The 20,769-nt window shown below is 42.1% G+C and overlaps 1 long non-coding RNA gene across 1 annotated transcript; it reads right to left on the bottom strand.

The window, feature by feature from the left end:
- Nucleotides 1-8,342: 8,342 nt before the first annotated feature.
- LOC112244561 lies at nucleotides 8,343-9,737 on the bottom strand. The gene is made up of 4 exons (XR_002953044.1): nucleotides 9,597-9,737; nucleotides 9,093-9,169; nucleotides 8,874-8,921; nucleotides 8,343-8,677 (listed from the first exon to the last, which is right to left on the bottom strand). It is a non-coding gene; the product is annotated as an uncharacterized LOC112244561 (long non-coding RNA).
- Between the last annotated feature and the right edge of the window lie 11,032 nt (nucleotides 9,738-20,769).

Here is a 20,769-nt window from a genome sequence, read left to right on the forward strand (position 1 = left end):
CTTCTAATGCCATTACATAATTTTCTGGATTTTTCCAAGCTGTTTAAACGCACAGTCAACGTAGTGTATGTAAACTTCTGACCCACTGGAATTGTGATTCAGTGAATTATAAGTGAAATAATCTGTTTTTAAACAATTGTTGGAAAAATGACTTGTGTCATGCACAAATTAGTTGTTCTAATCGACTTGCCAAAACTATAGTTTGTTAACAAGAAATTTGTGGAGTGGTTGAAAAACGAGTTTTAATGACTCCAAGCTAAGTGTATGTAAACTTCCAACTTCAACTGTAGGTGTGTTGACTGTGATAACTGGATTATGAGCTGCTAAATGAACGATATGTATAGAAGCACAGTGACTTGAATCAATGTGGTCATATTTGTGGCTTATTGGGTGTGTGACTTTCAGTTTGTTATTTTTGGCCACCCATGTTGTAGGAGTGTATGTCATTCCAGTGCACTGCTTGCTATGTTTTCTATCTGATCTGATGGTGTCTGCAGGTAAAATACAAATAATGCCCCAATTGTAACAGTGACAAGTAGAGCGCATTTGAAAATCTGATTGGGTGGGCCTGGCTTCCCAGTGGGTGCACCCAGGCCCACATGTGTCTACGGGGCTGTTGTTCAACCCGCATTTTTGTTAGCCTTACTAATGAAATATTACTTATGGCAATGAAATGTTGTACGTATTTGGTATTTTCTGATTTTTAATAGCAATATGCTTTATGCAGGGCAGTGCAAATATTTTTTTGTTTTGTTTTACCTGCAATGATGGTGAAGGTTCACCTTCTAACAGGACAACAGCCGTAAGCACACAGCGAAGACAATGCAAAATTGGCTTCGGGACAAGTCTCTGAATGTCCTTGAGTTTACCAACCAGAGCCTGGACTTGAACCCGATCCAACATCTCTGGAGAGACCTGAAAATATCTGTGCAGCGACGCTCCCCATCCAACCTGACAGAGCTAGAGAGGATCTGCAGAGAAGAATGGGAGAAACTCCCCAAATACAGGTATGCCAGGCTTGTAGCATCATAACCAAGAAGAATCGAGGTTGTAATCACTGCCAAAGGTGTTTCAACAAAGTACTTAGTAAAGGGTCTGAATTCTTTATTTCAGTTCTTTTTTTATACATTTGCAGAATGTCTAAAAACCTGTTTTTCCTTTGTCGTTATGAGGTATTGTGTGTAGATTGATGAGGAAACATTTTTATTTAACCTTTTCACACGTACCAACAAATGAGTGTGATCCTTCTACAGTTGTCACTGCAGCGTACCCTCAAACTGGTGTGATCCTTCTACAGTTGTCACTGCAGCGTACTGCTCAAACCGGTGTGATTGGAACACTTATTTAGAACGTTCAGTTTCGATTGACACAACAGTCAGTGTTTGAGCTGGCCACACTGTTTTCTCACAGTGTTTTCTCTCCTTACACTGTTTTCTCTCCTTACAAAGTTATGGACTGAATGTGACCAGTTTATGTTTGGATGCAATGTTCAGACATTCACAGAAGTAGCAACAGCATAACACAATCATCCAAACTGGAAAATCTAGGCTACATTAGTCCTAGAGCTAACTGAGGGAAAGATTGACATAACACAGCCGTCATATTTAAATAAATAACTCTGATAGCAATTACTATTTTTAATTCATCACATCATGGGTGAGGTCACCATTGATTGAAATAATTGAGTAAAATACTTTCTATAAAACGAAAGCAAATCGACGATGGGTAGGTTGTGCGCGCCGTCATGTTTTTTGTTGTTGTGTCAACCAAAGATAATAAAGAGGAGACCAAATTCATCTTGTCTGTTTGCAGATTGCATGTTGAAGGGGGTGTGTCGTCTATGATCATTCACAAACCTTCACTTCCAGAAGTTTATTTGAAAGATGAGTGAAAAAGTGAATCCATTTTAGAGTAAGGCTGTAACGTAACAAAATGTGGAAAAAGTCAAGGGGTCTGAATACTTTCCGAATGCACTGTACATGTGACTTCTGCCATCAGAATACGAAGATCGCATTGAAAATCTGGCTGACCACTCCAGGTGGTGTTCAGGGATACATTGTATGCAGGTTTCTCCTCAGTCTGGATACAATCAGGCTACCGTAAGTGCATACAGTGGGCGACATCATCAGCACTCCTCCCACACAGCACTCCTTTCATTATAACGTTGGCGGAAATAATTCCTAGCGTGTGATGAATGTGTTTGCTGGCCTCATAAATGCTAGCCAGCCAGCTAATATTTAGATTTTTTTTTTTTTTGGCTAGAGTTATGCTAACTTGTTTGCAATCCCTTTAGCGTTGCTTGCTAGCTAACTATAGAGGTTAGCTGGCTAGTTAGCTACAGTAGTTAGCTACTGCCATCAGTTGTTGTTGTGTTATCATATTTAGCCTATTCCACCGTTTGTAGAATGTATACTGGCATTTGAATATAGCGTTGGAAAAGGGAATCCTGACATACTGTGGACATGGTAGACACATTTAAAAGTAGGTGTAGATGTATGACATGTTTGGAATTCCATGATCAGAATAGAAAAGCTGCATGAACTGTCAAGTCTAGACATGGCCAGAGTAGACACTTTGGCCTAACCTCCTCAGCTTCTGCCAAACAAGAAGAGAAGGATAGAAAAGAGCTGTAAGCTTTGAGCTATCCTTAAAAGCCCAACGTCTCTTTTGTCTTTAGTCTTAGTAGACATGTGCTGTGCTGATGTTGACATGCTTTTCCAAACACACAATGCTTTGTTGCCCATATTTACTATGTAATATTATTTTTACTATTAAATAACTACTATTTCTTCCACTCTTATGAGGTATGTGTGAAAAACCTGTATTTGACTGAAAGTTTTGTGAATAAATGTATATTTTCAAATATACTGCGAGTGTGAATTTCTAAAACTTAAATCAAACCGCATGTCTCATGCTTCTGTACTTGATCTATCCCCTAAACTGAATGGGTCATTTGGTTTTATATAGCCACATTTCTGCAGTGATCTTGGTTTGGTTCAGATTTTTGACAAATTCTACATGTTACACCTGTGTTGAAATCCCCAGATATGAGGTCCATAGACCTATCACTTTGTCTAATTAAGAACATATGTAAGACTACTCTCCAGTGCAAGACTGATGGCACCTAGCCACAGAAGGTTCTGATCTTTGCCTAAAGTGATGAAAGCCCCCTCATTCGCTACATTTTGGTAGGTAGTGTCTCTTCCTCAATTCATCTTTCTTTCCTTGATTCCTTGCATCCTCTCTTCTTGTCTCCTATTCAAACATAATTGAAGAAGGTCCAAGAGGAGGGACCTTGGACCGTCTCCTCCAATACAGTTCAGATGGAGGCAAGGAGATAAGATGCAAGGAATCGCAGAAAAACTCATTGAGATTGAGTCAGTGTCTCATGGTCTGACATCATGCTTAGGCCTGGGATTTCCAGACTGTCAGTGCCAGCTGATGACATGTGAGAGACAGCCTAAGCCTTTCAGCTTGATTAGTGGGTTTGGTGCGTTTTCATCACTCCAAAATTGTGGCATTGGTAAGCCTAATTAAAGCAGTGGAGAAAAACGATTTCCCCACAAACATGGTCAATAATCTTCTTAACAATACTCTGAACAATTGTTTGTCACAGTTCTTATGGAAGCTCACATTTATTTTGATACTGTTTAAGATTCATTATTTCAAAACAGTTCTGAGATGGCCACGCTCTTTATTGTATGGTCATATTAAGCCGAAATGATTTCACACATCTTGATGTACCTCAGTAATACTCTATAACTACTGAGGTACCTAAAATGACAATCAACTGTCTATGGTAATTGCAAATACGAAACATAGAACCAGGGGTGCAACTTAGGTTTTAGAAGTGGGGGGGACATAATATTATCGTCTGCATGGTCCTAAAGCACACCGTTGCCTCGTATCACATTCCAATGATAAAACTGGGGGGGACAAAAATTCAATTTCAGAATGTGGGGGGACATCCCCCCCCGTCCCCAGTGAAAGTTGCACCTCTGCATAGAACACCTCTGCATGATTGAATAGTAATGATTTGCAATTTCAAATTACTTACTGTGTATAGTATATTACTGTGTTACTACTACTGCTTTATGACACTGGTATAAGTGCAACAACGTACAGTTGTAAAACACACATTGAGAATATTCATATATCCTGATTAGAACTGCAGGGATCACACTTCCAATAATATACGCTCTGAATGTAAGGCATTGTCTGTCACACATTATAACACCCACACAGTCAACAGCAGGGTGAACAAAGCTAAAAACCAGTTCAGCAACATTCAGGGACTTGATGTCATCCTTCTGCTACTGGGTCTAAAGTCAGTACCATACTCATTGTGAAACAACTTCTCATACCAGGAAGAAAACACTTTTCTTAGAGTGGAGTACAGACAGTCCATATACACTGCTATATCCACATCTCTGTAGCGATTGAGAGGGAACACCGTCGATCATCAGATCAGTTACATATTGTTTACACTTTACATGAGTGTTCTTATACTGTGTAATTATTCCTGTAAGTACATTGTAATAACTATTGTCAGAACTCATTGTTTGAATGTACCAACAGCAGTAACACTATCCCGAGTCTAGCCCTAACCTAAAGTAGGCCTGTAAGTATATTAACATTGCGTTATTACAATACACTGTACGTGCATGATTAATAACAGTCATTTGGGCACTGTAATGTAAAGTGTGATCCATGTTTCTGTACAAGATTGTTACAAATGTTCTAATAGTAGGTGTTCATTGGGGAACTTCATCTGGGAAATGAATCAAGCAAATCAATCAAACGTATTTATAAAGCCCTTTTTACATCAGCAGTTGTCACAAAGTCCTTATACGGAAACCCAGCCTAAAACCCCAAAGAGCAAGCAATGCAGATGTATAAAAAAAAAAATAGGAACAACTCCCTAAAAAGGCAGGAACCTGGGAAGAAACCTAGAGAGGAACCAGGCTCTGAGGGGTGGCCAGTTCTCTTCTGGCTGTGCCGGGTGGAGATTATAAGAGTACATGGCCATTAATGACAGATCGTTGTTCAAGGTGTTCAAACATTCGTAGATGACCAGTAGGGTCAAATAATAAGTAGTTATAGAGGGTGCAACAGGTCAGCACCTCAGGAGTAAATGTCAGTTGGCTTTTCATAGCCAAGCACTCAGATCTAGAGAGCAGGTGAGAGAGAGACAGAGACAAACAGCAGGTAGCATGACCGTACAGGACACTGAGACGGGGGTGGGTGGGGGGTCAGGGGACATGACCGTGGAACAGGTCAATGTTCGATAACCGCAGACAGAACAGCAGAAACTGGATCAGCAGCACGGCAAGGTAGAACGTCCGGTGAACAGGTCAGGGTTCCATAACCGCAGGCAGAACAGCAGAAACTGGATCAGCAGCACGGCAAGGTAGAACGTCCGGTGAACAGGTCAGGGTTCCATAACCGCAGGCAGAACAGCAGAAACTGGATCAGCAGCACGGCAAGGTAGAACGTCCGGTGAACAGGTCAGGGTTCCATAACCGCAGGCAGAACAGCAGAAACTGGATCAGCAGCACGGCAAGGTAGAACGTCCGGTGAACAGGTCAGGGTTCCATAACCGCAGGCAGAACAGCAGAAACCGAATCAGCAGCACAGCCAGGTGGACTGAGGACAGGGACAGCAAGGAGTCATCAGGCCAGGTAGTCCTGAGGCATGGTCCTATAGCTCACATCATTCGGGAGAAGATAGCAAGAGATGGGAGAATTAGAGGGTGCTTACCTAAGACCACAGAGGACACCAGATAGGAGAGACTAACCATATCCACCCGGCACAGACTATTGCAGCACAGTAGATACAGGACACTGAGACAGGAGGGGGGGGGGACACTGTGACACCATCCAAAGTTGCCCCCAGACAGGGCCAATCAGGCAGAATATAACCCCACCCACTTTGCCAAAGCACAGACTCCACACCACCAAAGGGATATTATCTTACTACCCTGACACAAGGCTGAGTATAGCTCACGAAGATTGCCCCTACTGCACTATCCCAAGGGGGCGCAAAACTGGCAAGGAAAATTACATCAGTGACTCATCCCACTCAAGTCGAGTATAGCGAAAAAGGCCTGGCATGATGTAATGCACCTCTTCTAGGGCATGGGAGAGCGCAAGCAAGCCAGTGACTCAGCTCCCGTAATAGGGTCAGTGACATAGAATCCCAGTGGTGCGAGGGTAGCCGGCCAGGCAGAGACAGCAAGTGTGGTTTGTCACTCCAGTGCATTTCCGTTTACCTTCGCACCCCTGGGCCAGACTACACTCAATCATAGGACCTACTGAAGACAAATTGCAGATACTGATAGTGAGGATTCGTTCCTTCAGTCACTTGCATGAACACAAAAGTTGGTTATTAGAAAAGCACAAACATAAAATGTTCCATCACATTCCCTCCTCGTATCACACCATCTGGAATACTTATCATTACATTTAAAGGTAAGCATTAGATTATAGCTTCTATGAAAAGGTTCTATGCTTTTATTAAAGTAAGGACAATCAACACTTAAAACCAGACACTATCATAATAAAGGTGGCACTTCTATTAATGGGTGTGAATTTAACAAACACACACACAGCAGGTTAAATAACACAAATAGGCAAACTGAGAAAAAAACAAGCTGCAGCCCATTTGGCAATTTGGGATCCCCATCTTCCAAACAGGGAATCCAACCAATTTGCAGGTACCACTGGTTGTGAGGAACTATTCTTAGCAATAGTTGTAATGTATGCGGCAAAGAATGATCTTGGACAAAAGTACAACATTCATCGCCAATGATTGCACAAGTGGCCCCTTGACCTGCTAAAAGATAGGCAAGAGCCTCTGTTTTGCAGAGCCAATTTATGCAATTATTTTAGCATTGCCAATTTGCTCTACGTCTCTAGAGATCTCACAAATTGTCTAGGGCACATTGTTGGTTATAGTCTTAAAAGGCAATTTTTCCTTATCAATGCAGTAAAGTTCACAACTTAATCAGACCCAACCCCAGGGCCCAGCAGGGCTCTCCTTCCACAATGACCATTTACTTCTGGGCCTTCAGAAAGTATTCAGACCCCTTGAATTTTTGCACATTTTGTTTAGTTACAACCTTATTCTGAAATGTATTAAAATAAAAATGTTCATCAATTTACACATCAACCTTTAATGAAAAAAACAAATACATAAATACCTTATTAAATAAGAATTCAGAACTTTAGCTATGAGACTCAAAATTGAGGTCAGGACCATCCTGTTTCCATTGATCAATATTGCAGTCCACCTGTGGTAAATTCAATTGATTGGGCATGATTTGGAAAAGCACTCACCCAACTATATAAAAGGTCCCACGGTTGACAGTGCATGTCAGAGCAAAAACCAAGCCATGCGGTCGAAGGAATTGTCTGTAGAGCTCCGAGACAGGATTGTGTCGAGGCACAGATCTGGGGAAAGGTACCAAAATACTTCTACAGCATTGAAGGTCCCCAAGAACACATTGGCCTCCATCATTCTTAAATGGAAGTGGTTTGGAACCACCAAGACTCTTCCTAGAGCTGGTTTCCCAGCCAATCTGAGCAATCGGGGGAGTAGGGCCTTGGTTAGGGAGGTAAGCAAGAACCCGATGGTCACTCTGACAGAGCTCCAGAGTTCCTCTGTGGCGATGGGAGAACCTTCCAGAAGGACAACCATCTATGCAGCACTCCATCAATCAGGCTTTTATGGTAGAGAGGCCAGACGGAAACCACTCCTCAGTAGGCACATGACAGCCCACTGCCAAAAGGCAACTAAAGACTCTCAGACCATGAGAAACAAGATTCTCTGGTTTGATAAAACAAAGATGAAACAGTTTGGCCTGAATGCCACCCATAACATCTGGAGGAAATCTGTCACCATCCCTACGGTGAATCATGATGGTGGAGGCATCATGCTGTGGGGATGTTTTTCAGTGGCAGAGACTGGGAGAATAGTCAGGATCAATGAAAAAGATGGACGGAGCAATGTACATAGAGATCCTTGAAGAAAACCCGCTCCAGAGGACTTAGGACCTCAGATGGGGATGAACGTAATTCTTCCAACAGGACAACAACCCTAATCACACAGCCAAGACGATGCAGGAGTGGCTTCAGGACAATTCTCTGAATATCCTTGAGGGGTCCAGCCAGAGCCCGAACTTGAACCCGATCGAACATCTCTGGAGACCTGCAAATACCTGTGCAGCGATGCTCCACATCTAACCTGACAGAGCTCGAAAGGATCTGCAGAGAAGAATGGGAGAAACTCCCCAAATACAGGTGTGCCAAGCTTGTAGCATCATACCCAAGTAGACTGGAGGCTGTAATTGCTGCCAAAGGTGCTTCAACAAGGTACTGGAGTAAAGGGTCTGAATACTTTTGAAAATGTGATAACTCTGTTTAAAATATTCAAAAAAAATGTTTTTGCTTTGTCACTTCTGAGAGAAAAGGCAGTTGATGGCTTCGACTGGATGCTGTGTACTGGTTGCTGGCTGACTCAGGTCTCACGGTAGAAGTGGTGAAGGACAGGGCCATATTGAATGCCATTGGCACCATTACTTCAGCCGGTTAGAGGGGAAGAGGCTCACACTGTCCTCAGCCGAATTATCACTTCCATGCATCTAGCCACCATCTGTGATCATCACCTTTTCCTTAACCTCGAGAAAGGACAGACAGGAACAGTTTGGTGGATTTCTGATTTATGAAATCCAGACAAATTATGTATGACAAATTACTACTACCAATATTCTTAATACCGATTTCTAAGACAAATTTAAAAGAGAATAATACACAGTTGAAACCATTTTTTTCCCCCAAAATTGGCTTATACTCCTATCATCTTGGCAATCTCACCTTAGAGTTACAGGTCAGGGAGATCTCATACCATCCAGCAGACACAATCTGGTGAGATTTGTATTGAAGCAAGCCAAAAACAAAACAGTAATACACTTCTTCATATAATCACTCAAGGTGGGGAAAACTTTAATCCATTTGGAGTAACTGTCAACCATTACCAACATATTTTTTCCCTTTCACAGGCAGGCATGTTAAAAAATGTATTAGCATATTTACCAAAGGGCCCCAGGGGACTGGTAATTCCCCATTTGGACACGACTCACATCGTGATTTATGCATCCCCAAAAAACTGCCTGTTAAATCAAAATAAAAAATAAAATTAGAATTACAACTTGATAACTCCATAGGGAAATCATTGTATCCCATAAGGTAAAATAGACTAGAGACAGGTGTACCTCATTCAGGGGCAGCACTCTCTCTTGTTCTGAATCACACATAGGACTGATGATAAATTACAAACTTCTTCCTAATTATCTAGTGTTTACATAGCCCATTTAAATTTCACCCAATGTCTATAGTCTTTCTAGTGAGGGTGATCAGGCTGCACCAGAAAGTCAGAACAGAGGTCAGAGGTCATTCAACGCCATTAAGTGAGTGTACCTCAGACATTTTTTAATGATATTTAATTTTGTGTATCAGGTTTAAAATTGAGTTTTTCAGTACATTCCTTATCAAGAAGGTACTGGATGTGCCCTTTAAGGTGCTGTAATGAATACTCACGGAGAAAAAGGTGTAGATTCACGTGCAGAGCGTGGCAGATGTTTATTTCGCCTTCACAGAAGGCAGGAAATGGTCATACACAGGTAGGCAAATAGGCAGGTGAATCAAAACTAGGAATAAAGGCTGTAACTGGTTCTCACAAACGAGCTAGGAAAAGGCTTAGTGGAGTCACAAAGGCACAAACAGCATGAACTGAACTAAATGAGGAGCTGATGAGACCAGGTGAGTAACTTAAACAGGTGAAATCAATGAACAAAAATGAAAGACAGGGCTACGTTCAAGAACACAAAGAAACAGAGCACAAGGTTGACTAAGAAAATAAATACAGACCCTTACAGGTGCATCCTTTGTAACCCGTGAAAAACCCACTGAAACCAAAATAAAAAGACCCCACACAAAAAATGAATATTAACACCACTAACAAATATTCATAACAGGTAAAAACAAACAAAATGCCCTTACTTAATTTGGGAACTCCCTTAACAACTGGATCCGGGTACCTTTATGCTAACTCCCAAGGCACCTGCCTCAGAAAGCATTTCAAAGAGAGAGAGATACAGAAACATTGATAAACATGTCAAAAAATACTTGGTAGCGGACATTCCATCAATGCAGGAAATAAATAAATAAACATGTACTTAGTTTTCACATCTTAATCAGGCCTAAACATTCTTAATCTTAATTGAGTTTACTGCATCTTGGGCAGGAAGTCTTGATAAAACCATACGTATAGAGAATTATACTTCAGACACATCAGATGATACGGTGTCCCGTAAAGCTGGATAGGCACCTTCTAAAGTAAACAATCCCAGAGCCCCTCTCTTGTAATCTTAGTCTTTTTGACCTGTTGTACTGACAAACAGTTCTGTACTAACTGTCCCTGGGGCATAAACTAGTCAAAATATGAAATCGTGTTGTTTAAAAAATCTGGAAGGATTATTAATTGAGTAATAATAATTGGAAATTGGCAAAAACGTGTCTTATTCAACTACTCATATCTCGGTCATACAGCCTTGTGGGAAGCTGCTATAGACCACCATGTGCTAACAGTCAGAATCTGGATGACATGTGCGAAATGCTTGATAATGTACAGTTGAAGTCGGAAGTTTACATAAACCTTAGCCAAATACATTTAAACTCAGTTTTTCACAAATCCTGACATTTAATCCTAGTAAAAAGTCCCTGTCTAAGGTAATTTAGGACCACTTTATTTTAAGATTGTGAAATGTCAGAATAATAGCAGAGAGAATGATTTATTTCAGCTTTTATTTCTTTCATCACATTCCCAGTGGGTCAGAAGTTTACATACACTCAAATAGTATTTGGTAGCATTGCCATTAAATTGTTTAACTTGGGTCAAACATTTCAGATAGCCTTCCACAAGCTTCCCACAATAAGTTGGGTACATTGTGGCCCATTCCTCCTGAAAGTGCTGGTGTAACTGGGTCAGGTTTGTAGGCCTCCTTGATCGCACACACTTTTTCAGTTCTGCCACAAATCTTCTATAGGATTGAGGTCAGGACTTTGTGATGGCCACTCCAATACCTTGACTTTGTTGCCTTTAAGCCATTTTGCCACAACTTTGGAAGCATGCTTGGGGTCATTGTCCATTTGGAAGACCCATTTGCTACAAGGTTTTAACTTCCGGACTGATGTCTTGAGATGTTGCTTCAATATATCCACGTAATTTTCCTACCTCATGATGCCATCTATTTTGTGAAGTGCACCAGTCCCTCCTGCAGCAAAGTACCCCAACAACATGATGCTGCCACCACCGTCCTTCAAGGTTGGGATGGTGTTCTTCGGCTTGCAAGCCTCCCCCTTTTCCCTCCAAACATAACAATGGTCATTATGGTTAAACAGTTCTATTTTTGTTTCATCAGACCAGAGGACATTTCTCCAAAATGTACGATCTTTGTCCCTATGTGCAGTTGCAAACCGTAGTCTGTTTTTTTATGGCGGTGTTGGAGAGGTGGCTTCTTCCTTGCTGAGCGGCCTTTCAGGTTATGTCGATATAGGATTTGTTTTACTGTGGATGTATATACTTTAGTACCTGTTTCCTCCAGCATCTTCCCAAGGTCCTTTTCTGTTGTTCTGGGATTGATTTGCACATTTCTCACCAAAGTACATTCATCTCTAGGAGACAGTACGCGTCTCCTTCCTGAGCGGTATGACGGCAGCGTGGTCCCATGGTGTTGATACTTGAGTACTATTGTTTGTACAGATGAACGTGGTACCGTCAGGCGTTTGGAAATTGCTCCCAAGGATGAACCAGACTTGTGGAGGTCTACAATTTTTTCTGAGGTCTTGGCTGATTTCTTTAGATTTTCCCATGATGTCAAGCAAAGAGGAACTATGTTTGAAGGTAGTCCTTGAAATACATCCACAGGTACACCTCCAATTGACTCAAATGATGTCAATTCGACTATCAGAAACTTCTAAAGACATGACATCATTTTCTGGAATTTTGCAAGCTGTTTAAAGGCACAGTCAACTTAGTGTATGTAACCTTCTGACCCACTGGAATAGATGCAGTTAACAAGAAATTTATGGAGTGGTTGAAAAACAAGTTTTAATGACTCCAACCTAAGTGTATGCATACCTCCGACTTCAACTGTATGTGATTTCAACAGATAGGTATATTTTCTGGGTGATTTAAATATTGACTGGCTTTCATCAAGCTGCCCACTCAAGGAAACACTTCAAACTGGAACCAGTGCTTTTAGCCTGGTTCAGGTTATCAGTCAACCTACCAGGGTAGTTACAAATAGCATAGGAATGAATTCATCAACATGTATTTATCACATCTTTACTAATGCTGCAGAAATGTGCTTGAAAGCAGTATCTAGAGCCATGTGCTGCAGTAATCACAATGTAGTAGCCATATATTAGGCTGGGCCTAATATAATATATAAGAGGTTATACAATATGTTTTGTAGTAATTCCTATGTTGTTGGTGTGAAGAATATTTGTTCGTCCGTGGTGAGGAGCAAACAGACGTTGCACTTGACACATTTATGAAATTGCTTATTCTAGTTACTAATAAGCATAAACTCATTAAGGAAATTACTGTAAAAACTGGATTGACGAGGAATTGAAAAATGGTTTGGTTGAGAGGGATGAGGCAAAAGGAATGGCAAATAAGTCTGGTTGTAAAATCGATTGGCAAATGTACTGCAAATTAAGAAATTATGTGACTAAAATGAAAAAAGAAGAAACTCCACTATTAAACAACGGTAAATTACATAAAGAATGATTGTAGAAAGCTTTGTTGCACCTTCATTCATTAAATCAGATGGCTCATTCATCATAAAATAACTGATATTGCCAACTACTTTTATGATTTTTTTCGTTGGCAAGATTAGCAAATTTAGGCATGACATGCCAGCAACAAACGATGACACTACACATCCAAGTATATCTGACCAAATTACGAAAGACAAGAATTGTAATTTTGAATTACGTAGAGTGAGTGTGGAAGAGGTGAAAAAATAAGTTGTCTATCAACAACGACAAGCCACCGGGGTCTGACAACTTGGATGGAAAATGACTGAGGATAATAGAGGACAACATTGCCACTACTATTTACCTACTGGAAAGTGTGTGCCCTCAGCCCTGGAGGGAAGCAAAAGTAATTCCGCTACCTAAGTAAAGCCCCCTTTACTGGCTCAAATAGCTGACCAATCAGCCTGTTACCAACCCTTAATAAAGTTTAGATATAATGCTATTTTACAGTGAAAAAATTTGAAAACAGACTTTAAGCATGCTTATAGTGAAGGACATTCAACAAGCACAGCACTTACACAAATGACTGATGATTGGCTGAGAGAAATTGACGATAAAAAGATTGTGGGGGCTGTTTTGTCAGACTTCAGTGTGGCTTTTGACATTATTGTTCATAGTCTGCTGCTGGAAAAAGGTATGTGTTATGGCTTTACACCCTCTGCTATAATGTGGATTAAGAGATACCTGTCTAACAGAACACAGAGGGTGTTCTTTAATGGAAGCCTCTCCAACATAATCCAGGTAGAATCAGGAATTCCCCAGGGTAGCTGTCTAGGCCACTTATTTACTAACGACATGCCGCTGGCTGAGTAAAGCCAGTGTGTCTGTGTATGCGGATGACTCAACACTATACACTCCAGCTACTACAGCGACTGAAATGACTGCAACACTTAACAAAGAGCTGCAGTTAGTTTCAGAATGGGTGGCAAGGAATAAGTTGGTCCTAAATATTTAAAAAACTAAAAGCTTTGTATTTGGGACATGATTCACTAAACCCTAAACCTCAACTAAATCTTGTAATAAATCATGAGCAAGTTGAGGTGACTAAACTGCTTGGAGTAACCCTGAATTGTAAACTGTCATGGTCAAAACATATTGGTACAACAGTAGCTAAGATGGGGAGAAGTCTGTCCATAATAAAGCTCTGTTCTATCTTCTTAACAGCACTATCAACAAGGCAGGTCCTACAGGCTCTAGTTTTGTTGCACCTGGACTACTGTTCAGTCGTGTGGTCAGGTGCCAAAAAGAGGGAATTAAAAAAATTGCAATTGTCTCTTGGATGAGCAAACACTAATATGCATGTCAATCTCTCCTGACTCAAAATAGTACTTGTATTTGGGAGAGGTATTGACATGTTGAAAGCACCGAGCTGTCTGTTTAAACGACTAGTACACAGCTCAGACACCCATGCATGTCACAGTTTCTGTTTCATTTTTAAGTGTGCTCCCTTAGGTTACCGCTGGAGGGCACTCTTACTTTGTTTCTAGTGTCCAGGTTACCCTGATTGTTATTATTGGTTTCACCTATGGTTGTTTTCCCTTTCGGTTCACCTGTTGCCTCGCTATTTAGGTTCTTCTGTGGGCAGGGATCTTAGGTCTCATGTTTTGAATAGTGTGCTTGTGTGCTATTGCTTTGTTTTTTTCTGTGAAAACCTTAGTAAATGTTCTGGATTTACCCTTACCTCTGCCTGCTGTGTTTCTATGTGCCTGGGTCCGAGTTCATACTAGCATGATTGTCACAGTAGACCTAAGCCACAATTGACCCAGCAGAGAATTTTCCGTCATCCGAGCTCCACCATTTACAGTCGGCTCTCACCCACCATGGAACTGTGATTGGTCGCCATGAGGCGCGGATGAAGACATTGTCGGAGGAATTAAGAAATCTTGTGTCCGCTCTGCAGACATTTCAGACGGGAGCAACGGCTGCTACACCTATGGCAGTTCCTAACACTCCACTCCTACCAGCTCATTGTCTTCTCATTGTCTGAGCCTCATCTCCCGTTACCGCTATGAGGGACATCCTGAGAGGTGTCGTGGGTTCCTGCTCCAATGTTCGCTGGTCTTCAAGCTGCAGGCATCAACGTTTCCCACTGAGCGTTCCAGTGTCGCATACGTCATCTCCTTGCTCTCAAGACGGCTCTGGCCTGGGCCACGGCCTTTTGGGAGCGACAATCAGAAATTTGTTTAAATTGGCAAAGCTTCAGGCAGAAGATAAACAGGGTTTTTGATCACCCTATCAGTCGGAATGCTGCCCAAAGATACATTGCGCTTCAGCAGCCGGAGCATTGATGATTACGCCATTGACTTTCGGATGCTCGCCACTGAGAGCGTTTGGAATACAGAGGAATTTCACTCAGCCTTTCTGAACGGACTCAGCAAGGTACTCAAGGATGAATTGGCTTCCCGGGACAACCCATACACTCTGGATGAGTTCTGGCCATTTGGATTGACAACCGGCTTCGGGAACGTCGTCGGGAGAGGACAGAGGAGTTCCGTATTGGTTCCAGTGTTTCGGGTTCTGCTGAGGGAGTCGAAGCTTTGTTGGTTCCACTGCCTTATGCTGCATATGCTTGTTCTGTATGCCGTTGGGGCATCCTTCATGTCCTTCAGAGGAGTCGATGCAATTAGGACACACCAGACTGTCCGCTCTGGAAATAAGGCGCAGGATTAACTAGCAACGTTGTCTTTTCTGTGGACAGTCTGGACATTTCTATGCCTCCTGTCCCGAGCTGACGGAAACGGGATGACTCATCAGTATATGGGAGAATACTGGCAAGTCAGATACAGTCTCCAGCTGCCGATACGGTACGCACCTTGCTTCCGGCCAACCTGTGGTGGGACAATCGTCAGTTGGACATTCCTGCTTTCATAGACTCTGGGGCTACCTGCTGTTTTCTAGATCGCACATTAGCTCACCAACAGGGGCTGCCTCTCACTAAGCTGGACATTCCATTGGTTGGTCAGTGCGCTGGATGGTCAACCCCTAGGGTCTGGGAAGGTGAAACACCTCACCATGCCTGTTCAGCTACGAGTTCTGGATTACCATGTGGAACTTATCCAGTTACATCTGGTGGAATCCCCTGAGCTTCCCCTGGTTCTTGGACATCCGTAATTCTCAAATTGACTGGCCCTCTGGAAGAGTTCTAGGATGGAATCCTTCATGCCAGTTCACCTGCCAGCAACTGTCTCCACCCCTTTCCGGCCCTGCTCGTCTGGAGGCTTCCAACTCTCCTGTTCTCCCGACTGGGGATGACAAGCCTGATCTTTCTTGCGTACCTTGGGATTACTGGGATCTTGGTCAGGTCTTCAGCAAACGAAGGGCCAGCGAACTACCTCCTCACAGGCCCTACGATTGTGCAATCCACCTCCTGCCCGGCCAGAGACTGCAGCCATGAATAGTTATCTTGAGGCGCTGGCGGCTGATTTTATTCGGCCGTCCACTTCACCTGCAGGAGTGGGTTTTTTCTTTGTTGGGAAGAAGGATGGGGGATTACGTCCCTGTATCGCTTACCGGGGTTTAAATAACATTACCATCAAGAACCGTTACCCTCTTCCTCTTATGTCTTGAGCTTTTGAGAGACTCCAGGGAGCTACGCTTTTCTCAAAATTGGATTTACTGAATGCATACCTCGACAACAGCCAGTGAAATTGCAGGGCGCCAAATTCAAAACAACAGAAATCCCATAATTAAAATTTCTCAAACATACAAGTATTATACACCATTTTAAAGATAAACTTCTTGTAAATCCAACCACAGTGTCCGATTTCAAAAAGGCTTTACTGCGAAAGCACACCATGTGACTATGCTAGGGCAGCACCTAGTCACAGATAACCATACAGCTATTTTCCAGCCAAGGAGAGGGCTCACAAAAGTAAGAGATAGCGATTAAATTAATCACTAACCTTTGATGATCTTCATCTGGTGGCACTCCCAGGTATCCATGTTTTGTTCGATAATGTCCCTCTTTATGACCAAAAACCTCCTTTTTGTTTGCGCGTTTTGTCCAGTAATCCTAATTGGAATGCATACAATCTGGTGCGCATCATACAGGGAGACGAGTCCAGATGAAAAGTTTTAAAAAGTACAATAAAAGTAGAAATATGCCAAACAATGTTTAAAATCAACCCTCTGGTTGTTTTGTCATAAATAATCAATATTTCAACCGGACAAAAGCTTCGTTAATAGAAAATGAGAAAGGCGCGTTCCCGATCAGGCACATTGACTGATGTCTGGAAATTTCCACTGGCCACTGATTGAAAGTGCTGTATCTCCCTCATTTTTCAGAGTAAAAGCCTGAAACAATGGCTAATCACTGGCCACATGTAGAAGAAGCCATAGAGCTTGTGAACTAAGTCTAAGTCCTAAGTCTTTGTATGGTGGATAGGCTTTCAATGGAAAAACAGCCTTTCAAAATATAGTACTTCCTGGAAGGATTTTCCTCAGGTTTTCGCCTGCCATATCAGTTCTGTTATACACACAGACATTATTTTAATAGAAACTTTGGAGTGTTTTCTATCCAAATCTACTCATTATATGCATATCCTCGTTTCTGGTCCTGAGTAGCACGCAGTTTAATTTGGTCATGCTTTTCATCCAAAATTCCAAATGCTGCCCCCTACCCTAGTGAAGTTAATGCTCCTGCCATTCTCCAGGCCCTGGTTAATGATGTGCTGCGTGACATCCTCATCTTCTCCAGGTCCATGGTTGAACATGACCAACATGTTCGCCAGGTCCTTCAAAGACTCCTCTCTCATCACTTGTTCGTGAAGGCCAGAAAGTGTGAGTTTCACGTTCCTCAGATATCCTTCCTGGGGTACATCGTGTCAACGCTGTGTAAGGATGGACTCCCAAAAGGTAGGAGTGGTGGTCAACTGCTCGTGGCCCAGCACTGTCAAGCAAGTCCAGTGTTTTTGGATTTTGCTCATTTCTACCAGAGATTTGTGAGAGACTCTATTTCTGTGGCTGTGCCATTGACAGCGCTCACCAAGGGCGCGACTGGGCATGTAGGCTGGATCTCTGCTGCTGAGAAGGCGTTCCAGGACCTGAAACGTTGGTTTTCTTCAGCACTCATTCTTGTTCATGCGGATCCTTCTCTTCCCTTCATGGTAGAGGTGGACGCCTCTGACGTTGGTGTGGGTGCGGTTCTGTCTCAGCGCTCGGCTAAAGACCGAAAGCTTCATCCCTGTGCCTTCTCACCCAGACGTCTCTCTCCAGCGGAGAGGAACTATGATGCCATAAATCGGGAGCTTCTTGCAGTCAAACTGGATTTGGAGGAGTGGCAGCACTAGTTGGAGTGTTCGGAACACCCCTGTATGGTTTGGACTGACCACAAAAACCTGGCCGACATCCAGGAGGAGAAACAGCTCAGTCCCTGGCAGGCTCGTTGGGCTCTCTTCTTCACTCGGTTCAGATTCACGTTATCTTACCATCTGGGGTCTCGCCAGTTTCCCAGTTCCAGTGAGGATCGGCCGCTTGTATCCATCATCCCCAGGTCGCTCATCCTTGCGCCGGTGTCCTGGAGTATAGAGACTGTGGTGAGGGAGGCGCATGGTAGGGAGACAGTTCCAGACAGCTGTCCACCTAACATACTTTTTGTCCCTATTGGAGTACGGTCCAAGGTACTTCAGTGGGCTCACTCATCGTGTCTCACTTCTCATCCGGGAGGGCAGCGAACGCTAGAGATTTTGAAAAGGAGATTTTGGTGGCCTTCGGCGGATGCAGACACTAAAACCTTCGTGGCTTCTTATCCGACTTGCGCCCGGAACAGGACTCCTCGTCAGCAGACTCTGGGGCTTCTTCATCCGCTTCCAATACCTTCTCGACCCTGGTCTCATCTCTTTACGGAACCCGCTAGCGGGCTGAAATTCCACAACATACGGTGATCGCTACATAAATAGTCATATTAAACATTCATGAAGATACAAGTGTCTCACATGTATCGAAAGTCTAGAGTCTTGCTAATCCAACTGCGTTGTTAGATTTAAAAAAGGATTTACTGCGAAAGAATACGATGTGATTATCTGAGCATAGAGCCCCATAAAAAACAACAATTTTAACCAGCACAGGCATAACATAATCACAAACTGCATTAAGTATCAAAAGTAAAAGTATAAATAATTTATCATTCCTTATACTGTATTAACCAAACCAAAAGGCACGGTTTTCTAAATGTATTGATAGCAAGGGGCACACTCCAACACTCAGACAAAATGTACAAACGAAGCATTTGAGTTTAGTGAGTCCACCAGATCAGAGGCAGTAGGGACGATCAGGGACGTGTGTGAATTGGACCATTTTCCTGTCCTGCCAAGCATTCGAAACTTAATGAATACTTTTAGCTGACAAGGAAAATGTAAAATGTCAATTATTTTCTATACAACTGTAGTGAAGTTAAAGTAAACATTGCCAAAAATATAAATAGTAAATTACAGATTCCCCCAAAAAATGTTACTTGAAGATCACTCTCAAACCTTTTGTATAATTTCAGCCAGTAGCTTTGAAAGTGGTGATCATGAGCCAAAAGTGTTCCCCATTTTTTGTGCACTACGTCGTTCATTTCGTATGATATGTTACGTCCTGCAAAAAAAACGTTTATTTTTGTTGTTGTTGTGCAATTTGTACGATTTATTAGGAATCCAATTCATACTACATGTTACGAATTTGTTGTTCTTAAGATCTTTAAGTACTGGTACTTTAGTTTACACCACTGCCAATAGCATCCCAACACACCCTTTTCAGCCTGCACAAACCACATTATATGTGTTTGCCAACTGAGAACCGATCACCCCATTGACACTGCTTTGGAGTCTGATACCCAGGCCCAGGTTTCAGATGAATGGAACCTTAAGTGCGCAATTGCAAAAACTGGTTCACTAAACGGTTCACAAATAAAATAGTTTAATTTGTTAAATCATTTAACAGTGTATGTATTTGACAATGGGTCAATTGCTTTAATCATCAATTAAAATGTTTTAGACACATTAATAAACAGTTATGGTTAAAATTGTGAAATAGTAATTAAACTGCCAAATTGTAAGCTTGGTTGAATAACGGTTAATAAATGCACTTAAATGGTCAAAGGACAAACCCTTATTCATCATGTAATCTTAAATGTTCAAAGGACAAACCCTTATTCATCATGTAATCTTAAATGGTCAAAGGACAAACCCTTATTCATCATGTAATCTTAAATGGTCAAAGGACAAACCCTTATTCATCATGTAAACTTAAATGGTTTTCACTGTTGAAGAACATTATGAAGGCATAATGTCTTCCCATCTGTGCAACACGCTTGAAACAACCTGGAACGTGTCAGCTTGTGTCGACACTGACATCATGTGACAATGTGCAAAGAATGGGGTCAAGAACAAGGTCAGTGTACAAAATAATCAGAGTGTAGCTAAGTTACCTAATCTAGAGCTGGCAAATAGCTATGCTATGGTCGCTAATTGCTAGCTAACTACAGTAGCTAGCTGTCACGACTTCCGCCGAAGTCGGTACCTCTCCTTGTTCGGGTGATGTTCAGCTGGCGACGTCACCGACCTTCTAGCCATCGCTGATTCATTTTTAATTTTCCATTGGTTTTGTCTTCTCTTCCATCACACCTGGTTCCAATCCCATCAATTACATGTTGAGTATTTAACCCTCTGTTTCCCCTCATGTCCTTGTCGGTGATTGTTTGTTGTATGTATTGGTGCAAATTTTGTTCTGGTGTGCGACGGGTTTTGCACCCTCTTATTTTATTTTATATATTTTGGTTTTCTGAGTTTTTGTATATTCATTAAACTGCTCCGTTTATACCAAGTTCACTCTTAGTACAGGTGCATGATGGCAGAGATGTTTCACCGGAAGTGTAAATGTGAAGCATCCAATGGGAGTTTCCTCTACG

The sequence above is a fragment of the Oncorhynchus tshawytscha genome, linkage group LG33 (genome assembly GCF_018296145.1).
Source record: "Oncorhynchus tshawytscha isolate Ot180627B linkage group LG33, Otsh_v2.0, whole genome shotgun sequence".
Classification (NCBI taxonomy): Eukaryota; Metazoa; Chordata; class Actinopteri; order Salmoniformes; family Salmonidae; genus Oncorhynchus; species Oncorhynchus tshawytscha.